Source organism: Palaemon carinicauda, chromosome 34, assembly GCF_036898095.1.
Source record: "Palaemon carinicauda isolate YSFRI2023 chromosome 34, ASM3689809v2, whole genome shotgun sequence".
Lineage (NCBI taxonomy): Eukaryota > Metazoa > Arthropoda > Malacostraca > Decapoda > Palaemonidae > Palaemon > Palaemon carinicauda.
This window is the reverse complement of record NC_090758.1, coordinates 63,126,175-63,138,539: the sequence shown is the minus strand read 5'-3', so window position 1 is coordinate 63,138,539 and position 12,365 is coordinate 63,126,175. Positions and strand designations below refer to the sequence as shown.

Sequence of the window (12,365 nt, the reverse complement as noted above, 5' to 3'; positions counted from 1 at the left end):
AGCGTTTCTCTTATTGAAAATGGAATCTCATTAAACCCACTACAGTCAGTGGCAGCAATCATCCTCGATACGCCAGGAGGAAATAAACTACATGCAGGCCATACAACGATCGTCAACTTTAAGGTGGGATCTTTGAAGTTTACACATGAATTTTTTGTCCTACACACCTTGTGAATTCCAGAAATTTAGGCTGTAATTAGATTGGATTTTATATTAAGTATTCAAATATACATTTACGAGGAAAAGGGTTGAATATTAGTAAAAGCAGGAGTGTGCATTTTGTAGATATAAGGTCGAGAGAGAGTAGGGGCTTATGTAGGAAAGGAGAGACCATTATGGAAGGTAACAGCTGTACTGAATTGAAGAAAAGTATTTCCTCCCCCAGACACTTGCGTGTATATTAGTGACCCCTTGTCAGCCTCTTCCGGAGGGAACTAAGGTCGTAGTTAAACCCAAGAACAAATGGCCATATGTAGTATTAGAAGGCTTGTCAGAAATAGAAGAGAACAGAGCGAACATAATAATAGTTAACTTGTCAAACAAAAGAGTTTTGTTAGGAAGTGATTCTGTGTGTGAGTTGGAGTTATGTGAAATTATTCATAATGGGATCTTGGGAACCACAACTCTAGCCCGCTCAGAAGAACGCACTCAGAAATTGATTATGCAAATGTGAAAACTATATCTGCTAGAATATCAACCTGTATTTAGTAAAATTTTTAATAATTATTCAGATGTGATTGTGATTAGAGACGAAAAACTCGGGACAATTGATTTATTTCCCTTTAGCATTGAAACTGGGCAGGCATAACCAATCAGGTCAAGCCTTCATAAGGTACTCATTCTTTTCCAGAGAGAAATATAAAGTGAAATTATAAAAATAAAGAAACAAAGGATTATCGAGGGGGAGTGAATCCCACCGGTCTTCTCCAATTGTAGCTGTTAGGAAAAAGGATGGCTCGGTAAGATTGTGTGTTTATTATAGGAAGTTGAATGCGTTCACTAAGGATAATGCATTTCCATTGCCCTCAATCGAAGAATTACTTAGGCAGGTACAGGATAGTGAATATTTTACATTTATCAATTTAAAATCTGGATACTATCAAATAACCATTTAGGAAGAAAGTCAGTAAATGTAAAACGCCATTTATAGCCAAAGATCAACTCTTTTAGTTTAATTTTCTTCCTTTTGGTGTTAAATATGCTCAAAGTAGTTTTTCTAGAGTAATAATGGCGGTTTTTTCTCCCTTAATTGGCCATAATGTTTTCCTTTACTTAGACGATATCACAATCACAAGGAAAATGTCGGAGGAACATATGAATAATAATATTAGTAAATTTTCAAAAGCATTGCGAAATAATGGTATGAAAACAAATTTATAAAAGTGCAAATTTTTCTGTAAACAGGTCGAAATTTTAGGTCATATAATAACCCAAGAAGGTATCCAACCCTACCCCAGTACAGTCGAAGCTATTAGAGATTTCCCGAGGCCATGTACCCATCAGTAACTAGATGGGCTCCTTAAGCTCGCTTGTTATTACTGTTAACTCATATGAGGTTTTGGAGAGATAGTGAGACCCCTAGATGGTTTAAAGGAAAAAAGATTAATAAATTGGGGAGTGAGACATGGAAGGACCTTCAACCATTAGAAAGCTGCTTTAACTAGCATTGACTTACTTTCATATCGTAGATTTGATCTCCCTTTTTTTGTGACAACAGATGAGAGTAGCGTAGCTATTGGTGGCGTAATTTCTCAGGAATATGACAAAGGTAGAGCGCGACACATTTGTTTTGTTTCTAGGGCATTAAAAAGGGGCAACATAGTCTCATAGTACATTCAATTGTGAGGGACTAGGTATTCTTTGGGTTCTAGAGAGGTATCAGTTCTTTTTATTAGGTAAGCCGTTTGATTTGCGTGCAGGCAAGAGAGATGGATTGAAAGACTGTTAAAGTTTAACATAAAGGGGTTTGACCAAATAGAAGATAAGTCTAATAAGGTAGCTGATGCCCTCTCTAGAGGTGCAGTAATAGGAGTAACAACTCGGGTACGAAAGAGGAACGAAGAACGAACCCAAAATATTGAAGGTCCCATTAAAATACAAAACGGGATGTGAATTCATGTGGAGAGCGCTCAGAAAATTATATCCTCGACCGGGAGAGAGAGAAAGATTTTGGAGAGAGAAAGAGATGGGGTGAGGGAGAAAAAGTGAAGGTTAATGTATGTGGGTGGCCGAGGACATGACCAGGGATGTCCAGAATGAGTGCCCTGATGATGCAGGTTTGATTGACTTGGGAGGCTGGGACATAAAGGAAGTCCTAGAGGGGCAGAAAGAAGAGGAATTTATGGAAATAGTATGAGCAGTGATTAAAGGTGAATGGGAAAGTTATCCATCATTTCCAAATGTCCCTCATGAGAATATTTTTATAGAGAATGGTGTATTAAATTGTCCTTAAGAGAAAAGGGTAGGGGAATTCTGTGCACGAGTAGTTCTCCCCTCTTTAATTGATCGAGCCATCCGCATTGTACATGCAAGTCTGTATGCAGGGAATTTAAGGAGAGCACGAGAATACTTCTTTTGGTTAGGAATAAAAAAATCTATAGAAAACTATATAAAATGTTGTCATGCTTGTAACTGTTTCAAAGACCATAAAAACACTGTAAAGGAAGCCAGAAAGTGGCCTGTGATTCCTATTAAATATTATAAGATAGCTATGGATGTGGTAGGACCATTTTCTACTGGTATTACGCATGATAGGTATATATGTGTATTTGTCAAAGCATTTACTTGTTACACTCATACTTACTCGATGTTGGATAAATCAGCAAATTCATTAGCCTAGGCGCTGTGCTCTTTGATTACTAGGTTTGGATGCCCGGGAATTTTGATAAGTGATAATGGTCTCGAGTTTATAAATACAGTGGGGAAATCGGTCTCGGACTTGATGAAAATTAAACACTTTTCATTGACCACACGTAGTAGGTAGGTAGTAGGATGGCCAGAGCACCAGCCGCCCGTTGAGATACTACCGCTAGAGGTAATGCATTGGATCCCTCTCTCTGGTTACAGCTTATTCTTTATTTGCCTACACTTACCAGAATAGTCTGGCCTTTTCTTTACATATTCTCGTCTTTCCTCATACACCTGACAAAAATGATATTCTAAACACTTCTTCACCCATGTGGTTAATTACTGTACTGCAATTTGTTCAGTGTAGTTTCCCCTTGGTAAGGGTAGAAGAGACTTTTTTATCTATGGTAAGTAGCTCTTCTAGGAGAAGGACACTCCAAAATTAAACCATTGTTCTCTAGTCTTGGGTAGTGCCATAGCCTCTGTACCATGGTCTTCCACTGTCTTGGGTTAGAGTTCTCTTGCTTGAGGGTACACTCAGGCTCATTATTCAATCTTATTATTTTTTTTTCTTCCTCTTGTGTTTTTTAAATGGTGTGTTGGGCAACTTAATAGAAGGGCCATGGATGCCTGGTGGTTTATGAAGAGGTTGTCTTTTCCTTTTCTGATTATTTTCCTTCTCAAAACCATCCTTACTGTCCTCCCTTCAGTTGAAGTGCCTACCCTGGAGGGTATTAAGCCTTGCATGGTGTATCGGCTCCTCCATTTTGACCAGTTTTTCCGACTTTTTACTATAGTGCATGGGTTTCATCAATCACTTTATTTATAATTCTGTACATATCGTTTTTGTTATAATTCTTGTTAGTCTAGTTTTTAAACATGATGTCTCTTTTTTATTTCTATTAATTCTTATGCTGTCTGGAGACATTGAGCGAAATCCGGGACCAGTATGTCCTAGATTTCGTCAATGTCGTCTTCTGTATTACAATATTCGTGGTCTTCATGCAAATATCCAAGACCTTACAGTTGCGTCTAGACAGTATGATATTCTTTTGTGCTCAAAAACTTTAGTTTTTAATATGAGGCACTCATCTGAGCTTCTTATAACTGGTTTTAAGAAGCCAATGATGTTGAAACGTGATGCCATCCCTAGGGCCAAGGGAATGGCTGTGTATATTAGGACCGAGTACCCTGCTTCTCATAAGTCCTGCTATCAATGTGGATGTTATGAGATTCAGGTAATAAAAGTTTGTGGCAGGCATAACAACTTTTATTTGTGTTCCATCTACCGGAATCCAGACACGAATGATTCTATCTTCGATTGTCTTACCATTATGGCTAAGATACAAGAAGATGATAGAAAGGCTCCTTTTATCTTTGTTGGTGATTTTAATGCTCACCATAGGGAGTGGTTAAGTTCTATCTCTCCTACCGATCGCTATGGCTTAAGAACTTTAGACTTTACTCCTGAATCTGGCTGTGAACAAATCATAAATGAAGCTACTCACAGGTCTGGTAATTGTTTGGACCTCACATACTCTGACTCCCCTGGCGTTATAACGAGTAAGGTTGGTTCTCCAGTAGGGACAGCTGATCATGCCTTGATTTTATTAGTAATGGAGACTGAGCAGCCTGTCCCTGATATATCATACTCTCGTAAAATTTATATGAAATCCCAAGCAGACTGGAATGGGATTTTTCATGATCTTTTGTCCTTGAATTGTTCACAATTATATAGTAGTGTAGATCTTGTTGTCCCTTTGAAAGAAAATCTAGTCAACATAATTGATAGGCGTATCCCTTCTCATGTGTTAAGGTACCGAGAGAAGGACAAACCGTGGTTCAATGATGATTGTAGACGTGCTTCTTTGGAGAAGCAGGAGGCCTATCATCTTTGGAAGGGTAACATATCAGATTTGACCTAGAACAACTATACTCAGCTTCGAGCTTTTGCTCAGAGAGTTTATGCCTCAACTGAAAATGAGTACAATTTAACCATAAAAGAAACTCTTTCTGGTACAACTCAGGAACATAAATGGTGGTCTACCTTCAAATCTGCACTCTTTAGTGTAGATGCAACAGTTCCTCCTTTACTTAAACCAGATGGCTCAGTCCCTCACTGTCCAAAAGAAAAGGCAACCCTTCTGGCTGATGTTTTTGACAGTAAACAGAGTAATGAAAAACTAGAACTTCATCATTCCTGTTTTCCTGAGGCTAAACTAACTAGTTTAGCTTTTAGATCTCGTGATATTAAAGCTATGTTGATGGACCATGATGCATATGGAGGTGTACACCCAAATGACATTTTTCCTTTGCTTTTTATAGACAGCAGATTCCTTAGCTCCAAAGTTATCTGTTATTTTGCGCAGGTTAGCAAGAAGAGGAGCTTTTAGCACTTGTTGGAGAATTGGTAATGTTACTCCTCTATGTAAATGTGTTTTTGGTAGCTCAAGTCCCACTGATTACCACCAAATTTCCATAACTCCCATATTATCGAGAGTATTTAAGGCCTTGGAGCATGTGATGCCCTTCTTACAATCTCCAATGCTGTACAGAAATCCCTAGATTGTGGTTAGGAAGTTCGTATGACTGGCCTTTATTTTAGTGCTGCCTTTGACCGTGTTAATCATGAGGCCCTTGTTTTCAAACTCAAATAGTTGTTAGTGGGTCGGTTGTTTCTTAGCATTATTATTGATTTTCTAAGTAATAGATCTCAAAGAGTTGTTGTTGATGGGCACCATAGTGAGTATAGGAATGTGATACTCTCTCTGCATCAATTCCATCCCTGGAATGTAGATCTGGGCTGGTAAATCCCTTAATATTAGTGTATGGAGCAAATTATTGGGTATGAAGTTGAATCCTAATAAAACTCAAAGTATGATTGTAAGTAGGTCAAGTACGGTGGCTCCTCAACATCCGGATCTCAGTATTGATAATTTTTCTTTAAATTTGTATGATTTTTTTTTTAAATTTTAGGTGTGATTCTCAATAGCAAATTTACTTTTGAGAAACATATTAGGTCTGTGTCTCCTTCAATTGCAAAAAAAAAAAAAATGGCTTATTGAGAAAGTTTTACAAGATTTTTGGTGATCAATCTATTCAGAAGAAGTGTTTTAATTCTTTCATTCTACCTTGTTTTGAGTATTGTTCTCCTGTCTGGTGTTCAGCTGCTGATTCTCATCTTGATTTCTTGGACAGAAACTTACGGTCTATTAAATCTCTAATTCCTGATTTAGATATTAATCCTTGGCACCATCGTTCAATTAGTTCATTATGCATGTTGCATAAGATTTTTCATAACTCTGACCATCCTTTACATTCAGATCTCCCTGGACAATTCTATCATGTTCGTGATACTAGGCAGGCAGGTAATTCTAATAGCCAGGCCTTCTCCATCATGAGGCTCAATACTGCACAGTATTCTAGAAGTTTTATTCCAGCTGTTACCAAGTTATGGAATGATCTTCCTAATCGGGTAGTTGAATCAGTAGATCTCTAAAAGTTCAAAGTTGGAGCAAATGTTTTTATGTTGAACAGATTGACATGAGTCTTTTTATCCTTTATATATAACATAGTTGTTTTTGACGTTGTTAATAGTTTATATAGGACATATCTGTTTTGACGTTGTCACTGTTTAAAGAATGATTTCTTGTTAATCTATACTCATCAATTATTTATTTCCTTATTTCCTTTCCTCACTGGGCTATTTTTCCCTATTGGAGCCCTTGGCCTTATAGCATCTTGCTTTTCCGACTAGTGTTGTAGCTTGTCTAGTAAAAATAATAATAATAATAATAATATATTCCTTCAGCTAATAGCCTGGTGGAATAGCATAATAAGGAAGTGGAGAAAATTTTATGTTACTTAGTAGCTGATGACCCCCTTCTTTAACACGCCATGCTTCCTACAGCTGAGATAGCTTTGAACATTGCATATAATGCCTCGCTCAGGGACATGTCTTTCTTCTTATCATATGGATAGCATCCTTTGTTACCGTATACGGTCCTAATTAATTCACAACAGTTGCCAAATTATTGAACCGAGCAATACCATGTCTATTTATCAAATCTCTTAAGGAGAGTAATGAACACCACTGAAAAGGTTTTGAAAAGAGCTAATGAAAAACACAGCTCAAAGTATGATTGTCGGTTAAAAACTGCACTGGTAAAATTATTTATTGGCGATCGTGTGTATTTGACACGATTACAACATAGGAAACACAAACTAGAACCATCGTATAGGGGTCTGTACCAAGTTAAGATAGTTAAATCTAACACCGTAGTGATACAAAAAATTATTAATGGTGCAGTGTCTGAACATCATCAGGCACACATACGTGTGGTTCTGAAAGAGGTTGTATCTAAAAGTGTCAATCAGAGCATACCTCCTTATCCCTCCATACGCGACATTCTTTGAATTGATGAGTGGGAATTTTTTTTTTCTTTGCTCTTGTTGTTTGATCACACATCATTTCTTCTTTTGACGTGTTCTAAATAAATTTGATGATAACCTTGTGTTCTTATGTTGGTGCTTAATGTATGAGTAAAGTGTTGTGATAATTTTGCTGAGTGTAGCAATAACTATGAAATACTGCTGAGTGAACCTAAAAACAAACAGAGATAGGTTAAATAGGTTACGTGTGATCTGTTAGGCGGGCACTGTATTATTTATATATTTGTATGATTTTTGGTTGCTAGGACGGGGGAGGTTCCTGAGAGGCAAGTGGCTACAGGATTAAAGTTCAGCCTCGAGGAAAGGCAGTGTTAGAGATAGGGTAGATTTAAATACCTTATACTTAGAGTTATATGAGAAGGGTGGGAGGCTGAAGGATTTTCTCAGGAAAGCGGTTAGTGGCCACCGATTGATAGTTACAATTGCATATGTAGAAGTCATTTTGAAAATGACGAACTAGTGCTGGTGAGTTGTGTTGCAAGATTGTGCCGTTAACCCGAAAATGTAAAATCAAGGGATGAAGGAATATCTATTTGTACCCCTATCCCTCTCAAAAAGGCTTGCAATACCAATATCGATATGATTTTTTTTCATTTTGGGTATTTTGTATTATAGTTGCAGAGGTCATAGGAAAAAACGAGTGAGATTATTTTATATTGTATTGTGTACATTTTGACATGCAATATTTATTTTTCTTTTATTTTTGGGTGGAAGATGTTTATTCTTTTGGCTGATTTCTATGTATAAAATTCATGTTGCATTTTTGTCTAATACTGTACATGCCATGCCCTATTCCGGGTCAGAGTGACCTCAATATAACATAGGCTAGAGAGGGCAAGCCTGCACCTCCTCCCAGAGCAAGGAGCTCTGGAGAAAGTAATGTCCTAATCCTAGTATGAAAAACATGTAGAAGTGTGTGTTCTATACAGTGATATTAATAACTTTTTTAAGAGCACTATGACTTTCATAAATTGTGGTGCGCGATCACTGAACTCTGTTATAAGTCATGTCCTAAGTCTGATAACTGACGTGTTGCAAACCTACTGGTGTCAGCGTAATTCCGTCGCAGTGGAGATTTCCACCAAATCTAACAATTCTGCATATTGACAGAGAAACATTGCATTTACTGGTTACGATCGGTAAGCAGGACCACTCGAGCCATCATAAGAAGAAGATATTCGTTTGATGAGTATCTGGCTGTGTAAAGTGTAGCCACGAACTTTTTTTACAATAAAGTGAGAAAAAAACGTATGTTCTGATATCTCATTACCCATTGACATTGGACAATTTTTTAATATGATATAACAATACTTTCATAACAGAGGTGAGACTTACTATTGGGCGTTGAAAGATGGTTTCCAGATTATCCACTTATTTTCCAAAAAAATCTCTGAAGCTGAATGGTATTAGTGAGAGAGAGAGAGAGAGAGAGAGAGAGAGAGAGAGAGAGAGAGAGAGAGAGAGAGAGAGAGAGAGAGAGAGTTTGATGAAATACATTAGTTACCTGACTCGCATGAACTGGTTTCCAAGTTAACCTACCGGTTACTTATCATTAAGCAATATTATCAGAAATGGCGCAACCCTATGTTATAATTCTTCATATTACTTAGTCTGTGAATATTTATCTTAATCTTTGTAAGAAAGGTCATTCATTAGAAACAATAAAATTCCATCGACATAATCAACTCTGCAGAATGAAGGAACAATTCAATCTAAAACCTTCTTTTCATAAACATACCAAAGTATCAGTATCAGAGGATCGACCATTTAAGCTCATTTTATATGATTGGCTGATACCAGATACTCATGGTAGATACCAATACTGATCTCCCGACAAAATCTCCCACCATCACTAATCCACAGTGGCTAGAGGGTGTTAAAAATCATAGAACTAGTGCAGGCTACCTCCCGAAACTGGATCTTCCAATATATATTTAGATTTAGATTTTATTGACAAAATATCATGCAAATCATACATTGATACATAAGAATAATATGCAAATATTTTGTTTAACATACAGCTGATATTTAAAAGCTAACCATTATATAGTAAAAATTTTTAATTCATGACATAAAGGAATTTACTAGAATAATGATAATAATCATATGTTTCATCTAGAAACATGACACATCTCTAATCATATAAAAATTATGCATTATGACAGGCTGACACTTCACGAATCTGTGGTACGCATTAGCACGACTCGAGTTGTGCCAATGCGAAGACTATTCATAAATTGGTGTGAAGTGTATGTAAACCTATCGTGACTTCGTGGCATGTCGTGACGAAAATTTTGAAATGTTCAAAAAATTTTGGTCATGACAAAATTTCGCGACCGGGTCGTGAACTATGCACAAACTGTTCGTGAACTCGTCGTGACCTCATCGGGATGATGCGGGAGGATGCATGCTAGTGTGTGGTAATGCATGGCATGCCATGACTATCAGGAACTGCCACGAATAGTTCACGAACAGCTCACGTCGAGTTCCCGAGTAGTTGATGACATGTTCACGAATATGAGCGCGTCACAGCATGGCCGTGCCTTCCTACTGACATAGACACATGTACTTCATGTATTGATGGCACGAGCAGTTCACGAGTAGTTTAGGCACTTCACGAATAGTTTACGCATGGCAAGAGCAGTTCAAGATCAGTTCATTAACAGTTCACGATCAGGTCACGAACAGTTCACGAGCAGTTCACGACTACTGGGTGACAGTGGCGCTCGCGTCGGTGTTGTGGTATATGTAGAGCTTCCTGGACACTGCTCGCCATTCCAGAGGCCGCCAGCAAATAGACAACATGCCTAAAACCTAGCTAACAAGAGAAAGAGGAGAGCAGAGAAGGCCAGAAACCAACAGGCCAGAGGCAGAGACCGCTGATAGAGATAATTCCCCACAGTCATCTATATCAAGTCTCGATATCGTGATCCCGGAGATGCACCAGGATCCAATCGAACGCCAGAGAGAGCCATCCAGTGAGGACGAGGCTAACAGAAAGCAGAAGAAGCGGGTGCGGGTGTGCAAGAAAGAAATCCCTGAATACTGCTGGAAAGAAGAGGCCGAGTTTAGGTTGGCTGACCTTGTGAAGGAGAAACCCCAGCTGTATGACAAGAAGCAGAAGGAGTGGCTCAGCGTGGCAGCCAAGAACAGCTGGTAGGACCGAGCTGGAGAGTAGCAGGAGCCTCCTGCCACTGGTGCCCAATGCAAGAAGCATTATGATAACTTGAGAACCAGGGTGGGGAAGATTATGAAGAAGGAGAAGAAGAGTGGAGCTGGCCAGCCACAAAGGAGTGCCCGTGACGACCAGATCATGGAGACCTGGAGTTTCCTGATATAACACATCGTCCGGGGAGAGACAGTCCCCAGTGAGCAGTTTGCTGTCCCAGAGTCAGCTGTAGTGACGAACAGCGACGGAGATGATGATAAAGTGAGGTTCACAGTTTCCCAGAGCCAAGCATCTACTAGCACCGGGAAGGGCAAGGGCAAGGGGAAGCGGTCCAGCCCACCAACAACACAGACAACCACCAGAACCGATAAGACCACAGTGACCCACAGCAACCTCAGTAATGTAGTGCAACAGGTGAGAATCCCAATGCCTACATGCTGATTTTATTCCAGTTTCATCCATTGCTTTTGACATGGCATGTGCAATATGTTTCATTGAAATGCTGTACTAAATTGTTAAAATGTTTGTATGTTTCAGATCATCTCCAAAGAAGATTCCTTGGCGCCCAACCACTCGTACACCGGCCAGCACAAGATCGTACACGATTTTTCATGCCTACCAGAAGGCAACATTCATGCTATCCTAGAGGACTCCCGGTATGAATTCCATATACACTGCCTCAACCTTGCACACCGCTACAGGCAGTAGCATCAGCTATTCCAGCAGCCACATCAACAACCAATCATGACCTGGCCAGGCCCACATCAGCAGCAGCCTTGGCCGCCCCCTCAGCAGCAGCAGTTATGGCATCAACCTCAACCAGCCACCTTGCAGGCACCACCAGAGCAGCAGCAGCAGCAGCCTCAGCAGCAACCTCAAGCCAGTCAGCCATCACCTATAACGTGGAAGCCACCCCAGTCACTATAGTCTTCAGGCCAGTCCTGCTAGTCCCGTACCATGGAGTGGCAACCAGGGATTCCACCTGCACCATCAGCCACCCTTGTCTAGGTTCCTTCACTAACAACTTCAGTATTGTCAGCCCCCCTTGTCTAGGCTCCTTCACCAACACCTTCAGTGTTGTCGCTGTCAGCCAAATTCCAGACATCTATGACACCACTCAGCTTCCCGGTCCTGACCCAGGGATCCGTCGACAACAACCTAGAAGAAGGCATTTCACGCTCATCCCTCTACACCTCCAAGGAACTCAACACACCACCAGTCCATTGGGTATCCCCACGCAGCAGTACCAGAACCAGCAAGGACAATGACTGAGATGAGACACTTCTAAATATTTGTAAATAGTTGGACTGTGATACTTGTACATATTTGTTGTTTGTAGTTTTCATGTTAATAAATTGCTTTCTTATTTCAAAACACGTGTTTCTCTCTTTAACCTTAAAATAAAGTGAAAGAAAAATGGAAACGAGCGTTAAAAAAATAAATGCAAAAGGAAAGAAAAAGAAACCAAAAAATAAAAAGCAACGATAAACAAACAAAAAATAGTTTCTTTTATTTAAAAAAAGGAACAACTGTGGATGCAGCCAATGGAGCTACTACCATTCTTTTTCGCCATGGGACAGCACCAGCAGGAGACATGTAGTAATGTGACAGGTAGTCTAGCTGATCCTTTGCATCCTTCTGGGTATGATGGCCGGTTAGAGGCAGCAGCCCCTGCAGGTGTCAGTCAGTCCTCCATCCACCAGAGATCAGATCATGTGTGTTCGGATCTTCGCTCTCCACTTCTGAAATTAAGTGTGGGTATCTGATGAGGATGAGGTTGTGCAGGACACAGGCGCACATGGTGATCAGGTTGATGGTGTCGGGGTGCTGATGCATCGGTGTAAAGAAGCAACGGAACTTTTGATACAAAATCCCAAAGGCATTCACCACGACACGT

General features: G+C 39.6%; 1 pseudogene; it reads left to right on the top strand.

Moving 5' to 3' along the window:
- The first annotated feature begins 2,236 nt into the window (after positions 1 to 2,236).
- On the top strand, positions 2,237 to 11,395 carry LOC137626985 (uncharacterized; annotated as a pseudogene).
- Positions 11,396 to 12,365: the final 970 nt, after the last annotated feature.